This window comes from Trichechus manatus, unplaced genomic scaffold (genome assembly GCF_000243295.1).
Source record: "Trichechus manatus latirostris isolate Lorelei unplaced genomic scaffold, TriManLat1.0 scaffold00045, whole genome shotgun sequence".
NCBI classification, from domain to species: domain Eukaryota; kingdom Metazoa; phylum Chordata; class Mammalia; order Sirenia; family Trichechidae; genus Trichechus; species Trichechus manatus.
Genome location: NW_004443981.1, coordinates 15449445 through 15456279, shown reverse-complemented (window position 1 = coordinate 15456279; position 6835 = coordinate 15449445).

Here is a 6835-nt window from a genome sequence, read left to right as displayed (position 1 = left end):
CAGTCTATGGTATATTCAATATTCTTCATCAACATCATAATTCAAATGCATCCATTCTTCTTTGGGCTTCCTTATCATTGTCCAGCTTTTGCATGCATATGAGGTGATTGAAAATACCGTGGCTTGGGTCAGCAGCACCTTAGTCTTCAAGGTGACGTCTTTGCTCTTTAACACTTTCAAGAGGTGTTTTGCAGCAGATTTGTTCAATTCTCCCCTATAGTTCTCAAAAATCTAAGTCACACAATTTACGGAAATTCCTTCCGATCAAAATTATATTTGGAAAATACAACAGCAAGTGGTGTTGCCTGATCTGTAATATAATTTGCTGTGTGCACAACTTCTGGTTGTGGCACAAACTTAAATAGGCACCTGATTTGTCAGATATCACGTGTGTCCGTGGAATCATAGGGGGATCTCAGAGTGGATCGCCTTGAGGCAGGTCTGGAACCGGGGTGAAATGTAGGATAGAGAAGGCGTTAGTGCCAGCAGACCCACGCGTGGGGCTGTGCTTAGCTGTTTGCTGAATCTGTGACCTTCGTCAAGTCTCCTCACTGAGCTTCAGTTTTTCCATATCTAAATGGGGCCAATGTAAAATGGGGCTGTGGTGAGGACTCTGCCTGTTACACAGAGGCACCCAACACGAGTTGACTTCTCTTCCTCCCCTTGCGATTTATGTGATGGGGTCAATTTTCTCATCTCCACAGGTAAGGTACCTGGTTACTCCCTCTTTCAGCCTAAAAAGTCTGTCCGCTCTCTGTCGCCATCTGTGGCAGCGTCAATGAGCACTTACCGAATATCTGATGTTATTGTTAGTTTCCCTTGAGTAGATTCCAACTCATGACAACGCCATGTGTGCAGGGTTGAACTGTTCCGTAGGGTTTCCAAGGCTGTAAATCTTTATGGAAGCAGACTGCCACATCTTTCTCCCACAGAGTGGCTGGTGGGTTTGAACCACTGACCTTGTGGTTAGCAGCCTAGTGGTTAACCCACTAGGGCACAGAAGGGAAAAAGGCAAGGAGCACATGGAGTCATCTGTACACAGAGTGTTTGGACTGGGTGACTGCGCATGGCAGTGGAGGGGGCTGAGTAGGAATGGTGGGCTTCGACGAGAGCAGGGAGCAGCCTGTTGAATAACGTTGAGCACTAGGCCACTGAAGGGGTCTGAAGTCCTTCCTCCCCTTTCCTGTCTTCTGCCAGTCTGTTCATCCATCATTCCTTTCTTCTCCTTCTCTTTCCTGTCTTCATCCTTCCCCCTCCCCTCTCCCTCTCCTTCTTCCTCCCTCTTCCTCTGTTGATTTCAGAAGTTTAAACCACGGTTAAAGTTGGAGGATATAAAAGACAGATCTCAGTGGGGTTCTAAGTGTGTGGGGGAAAGAGAAGACTCCGGATCAGAACAGGATTGAAATATCGGCACAGTTTCCAAATTCTGAAACTCAGTGCTCACTGGAAAGGGCAAAAGACAGAATACCAGGATTCTCGTAAACGTCACGGCCTCCTGCTGCTTTTCTGTTTCTGCCTTTGGGTGGCGATGACACAAACGCTTCGGAGCAGGGCCCACCAGGAACCCTTCTCTCGACCTGCTCTGTAAATCCAGACTCCCAGTGGACGAGCCTTCCATGTCTGCCCGCTTTAACTTTAAGGGAAAAAGAATGTTCTATTTTTCCTCCCATCCGTCCCTCCTTTCTTCCATTCACCCATACATCCACTGACCCACCCATCCACCCACCCACCCATCCATCCATCCATCCATCCATCCGTCCATCCACCCATCCACCCATCCACCCATCCACCCATCCACCCATCCATCCATCCATCCATCCATCCATCCATCCATCCATCCATCCATCCATCCATCCATCCATCCATCCATGCACAAGGCACATATATTGTAGTAGAAGGGGGTGTATGTGAGGGAGAAGGAGACTATTATTATTGAATGTAGAGTTACTGAGACATATAGACTAGGCATGAGTTCTGTCCTCTAGTTACTCATTGTGCTCACTGGTCAAGTCACTCCATCATGCAGAAACTCAGCTTGCCTTGAAAGTTTGTGTCTTCCACCAAGGGCGTCCCCTGGTAATGTGGTTGGAAACCTCCTCTCACTAAGCTATGTAATACATGTCTGCACAACAAAGGGTTATTTGCATGTGTTTTTCCAGATGGAGAATGGGGTAGGACTGCCCTGGCCTGCTTGTTGGGAAGTCAGGTGAGGGTCCACAGAGAAGAGTCTTCCTGAAGCCCTGCATTGCTGGGTGCCTCATTCTGCTGGAGGTGACTTGGCTTTGGGGTGCAATGCCTGACTGCTGGCCGCCAGGGGCCATCTGCAGGATGGGTGAGCATACGGGGTGTTCCCTCAAACAGTAGGGGTGCCCACAGTTGGAGTCTGGGCTGGACACACGTCATCTCGCACCAGCGAAATGCGATGGAGTCATTCATCTGCTTTCCAGATAAGAAACTCTAGTGGGACTAGAAATGACCCCTGGCGGCACAGTGGTTAAGCACTAGGCTGTTAACCACAAGATTGGTGGTTTGAACCCACCAGCCGCACAGGCGACTGTTCAACATATGTTTTGGGGGGACACAATTCAATCCATAACAGGGGCTACTGATCAACCATGTCTCAAGCAACCCAGGAGCACTGTGAGTTGTGTGACCTTTCCAGCTGTGTGACCACATCCAGGTGGCTTCACCTGAGCCTCATGTCCTCTGCAAACTGGACTTCGAAGGGTCGTTATGAGGCCCGGGTGAGATCGAGAGTAGGAAGGGCCAGTGCAGGGTCTGTCACGTAAAAGGTGCCCAATCAACGGGGCTTGGTCGATTCATTCATTCACTCATTCATTCATCCAATTAGCAAAGCCCGTGGAACACTTAGTGTGGACCAAACCTGGAGTGGCTTGCTGGGTGAACAACAGTGACCAAGGATGGTCCCAGCCTTCTAGGTTTTTGGTCTCATAGAGGCCCCAATATGGAGCCCTGGTGACGCAATGGTTAAGTGCTCAGCTGCTAACTGAAAGGTTGGCAGCTTGAACACACCTAGTGGCTCCATGGGAGAAAAGACTTAGTGTTCTGCTCCTGTCAAGATTACAGCCTGGGAAACCCTATGGGGCAGTTCTGCTCTGTCCTATGGAGTTGCTGAGTCGATGCCAACTCGACAGTAAAGGGTTTTTGGTTTATTCTGACTTTGAGGAGCACTGGTGGTGCAGTCGTTAAAGTACTCAACTGCTAACCAAAAGGTTGGTGGTTTGAACCCACCAAACGCTCAGCAGGAGAAAGACATGGCAGTCTGCTTCTGTAAAGATTACAGCCTGGGAAACCATATGGGGCAATTCTTCTCTGTCCTGTGGGGTCACTGTGAGTCGGAATCGACTCAAACGGCCCAAAACCACATACTCACTGAGCAGTTCATGGTGTGCCAGTGGTTAACACACTCGGCTGCTAACCAAAAGCCTGGAGGTTCCAGTCCATCTGGAGACACCTCAGAAGAAAGGCCTGGAGATCTGCTTTCATAAAGATTACAGCTTACAAAACCCTACGGGGCAATCCTACTGTCCTATGGGGTCGCTAAGAGTAGGAATCGACTTGAAGGTACAGAAGAGCAACAGGGGCTCAGCATGTAAATGGCGGACCTCCTCCCTGTGTTGTATGAGGAGGGAGGGTGGGACTAAGGTGTCACAGGACCACATGGAGGTGGGGTGCGGAGTAGCAGTTCACCTGGCCTGGTGGAGGGGCACTGGTGGGGTGGGGGCCGGCATGAGGGAAGGCTTCCTGGCTCTAAGCGGGAGATGCCCAGAGGGCCAGAGGAAGAGGTTCCTGGGGAACCTGGAAATGCAAACACTTCAGCGAAAATGCAAACCAGGATTTCTGGAACCAAAGGGTGGATCTTGGTCTTTGTTAAGGCAGGCAGTGCTGGCCTGGAGAGTCTGCCCTGTCCTAGGGTCTGTCTTAGAAGAAGCACAGCCAGAGTGCTCCTTAGAAGCCAGGATGGTGAGACTACATCTCACATACTTTGGACATGTTGTCAGGAGGGATCAGTCCCTGGAGAAGGACATCATGCTTGGTAAAGCAGAGGGTCAGAGAAAAAGAGGAAGATCCTCAATGAGATGGATTGGCACAGTGGCTGCAACAATGGGCTCAAGCATAACAATGATTGTGAGGATGACGCAGGACCGGGCAGTGTTTCGTTGTGTTGTACACGGGGTCGCTATGAGCCGAAACCAACTTGACGGCACCTAACAACAACGACAGCAACAATTAGGGTCATAACAAGAGGCCCTGCTTTTAGAGTTCTGTCCCTCTATAGAGCTCTTTCTCAGTCTTGATTCCATTGGGTCTTCACGACAGGCCCAGGGCATGGGTATTATTATCCCCATTCCCAGGTGTCGTTGAGTCAATCCCAATTCAAGGTGACCTCATGTGTCAGCCAAGAACTGTGCTCCATAGGGCTTTCAATGGCTGATTTATTTTGGATGCAGATCGCCAGGACTTTCTTCTGAGGCATCTCTGGATGGACTCAAACCTCCAACCTTTCTGTTAGCAGCTGAACATGCTAACTTGCCGTGCCACCCAGGGACACAATGAACTCAAACGTAGCATGATTGTGAAGATAGTGCAGGACCAGGCAGCGTTTTGTTCTGTTACACATAAGGCTGCCATGAGTCGAAGCCGACTCGGTGGCAACTAATAATAACAACGGTCTCCATTACAGAACAGAACACGGAGGCTTGGAGAGACGGAATGACTTGACCCAGGCATTTCGTTCAGACCACCCCAGCTCCCGGAAAGCAGCCATTTCTTTCTTTGGGAGTCAACACACGCCATGCCCATACCCTCCCTCTCTTTCACACCTCCTTGCTCTCTATGACATCACCTGGCTTTAAGAAGGTCAGCCAACAACATCACTGACCACTGACGGAAGTCGCCTGTGACACTGTGTAGGGGACACAGCGCAAGGTGGCGCCCTGGAGTTTCCCTCTGAGCTTCGAAGTCTTGTGGCTGGGAAATAGGGCCGTGGTTCCTGGTGTCTCCCACTTCAGAAAGGGCCTAGGGAACAAAGTGACCTGCCGACTGTCGAACGGCAGGCATCGGGGGGAAATTCATTGTTTAAATTCTGCTATGGGAGCCTCTGGTTATGTTCTTCTCCAGCGAACACATTTGATACAAAGCCCAACAAATGAGAAAGAAGGAACTTAACTTTGAGAAAAAATAAAAAGGAAATAAGATTTAGCACCCCAAGTTGGACCGTGATTAATATTCTGGGTTAAATCTTTTTGAACTCGTGCAAAGCCATCCGGAGCAGACGCGTATTTAAATGAAAGCTGCTGTGTTTTAGTTTTGCTGTCTGGTGTACGGGGTCTATTTTTTTTTTTTTAAGGATATAAATTCCAACCATGTTTTGTGTGAAGGGTCTCAGTGCATGCTGACATTGTGAGTGCCAGCCCAGATCACTTTAATCAGAGAGTGGATATGCATGATAAAACGGATAAGGGACTTTAATCAAAAAATCCGCTGGCCTGGAAACGTGACGCACTCCGCCAAACACACTTCATCCCACTTTTCTTGTGCCACTGCCAAGATTTTATTTCATGAATATGCATTGGACATGATATTACATTAAAATGTGACATTGGTGTGCGGTGTGGGGGATTTTGAATTATCCCCCCATGTATACGTACATATATACACATATACATCCGTACATATACACTCGTGTGTGTGTGTATACATATGTGTCTGTCTGTCTAAATATCTGTCTAAATCTCTCTCTCTTTCTATTTATCATCTATCTATCTATATCTATCTATCATCTATCTCTCTACCTCTCTCTGTCTATAATCTATTTATCCTTCTGCAAAGTTTCTGTAAATTGACCCTAATGCCGCTATATGAATTTCCTCCCCAAATCTTATTTGGGAGTGCGGTATTGGAATTATAACCTGTATCATTCCTGTAAGAAGCTAATAGCGATAGCAGGCAGGGGTTTTGTTTAAAAGCTGCCCGGGAACGCGCTACCTGGTTTTCAGCAAGGGTCACATCTTTCCTACGAAACGCTCGTTTGTGAGGGCAGAGGCGGGTGATTCTGTGGTTTGTTTCTATTTCCAGGAACTAATTCCAGCATAGTGAATGAGGGCGCTGTGCCCCTTTCCGATGGAAGCTCCTCGCACGCCTCTTAGGAACAGGGCAAGACAGCCTTGTGAGAATGCGCGCCGCGCCCTTCCCGCGCAGCGACTTCGGGGCTCCGCTCTGTACGCTTTGGGGTTCCGCAGGCCCCAGTGAACCTGCCGCCTGCGCCCCCTTCTCACTGCCTGCTGTGTGCTTTTTCTTGACCTGGACAGAGGCTGAAAATGTTGAGGATTTATCGGAAATTATATCACACCGTGCAAAGCCAACAACTTGCAAAGTGCGGATGCGTCGTGCAGATTAGAGACGCACGTGTTGTCAGACCTTGTCGAGTATCTTCAGAGTCTCTCCCGTGGAAAAATTCCAGGGGGTGTTTGGCAAGCGTGGATTCATCTAACGGGATGGGAGGGTGGTGCTTCCTAGTGTTACTTGCATAGAAATGGGCTGGTGTTTGACTAAGCACCGCCCAGCATCCCTTGGCCTCTCAAGGGCATTGGTGGCGAATGGCTGGTGCCAGCACCTGGTTTGGCTGGAGAGACAGTTGCCCACATGGAGGGATTTTTGTGGATATAAGTAAGGGCCCCCCAACCTATAAAAGTACTTCTCCCACCCAGTTAAAACCTGTTTCCTAAAAGATGGACATAAGGCTTGTGTAGTGCGTTGAATAGGAACCAGTTGCTCTCAAGTCAACCCCGACCGCAGGCGAAGCCGTGCGTGT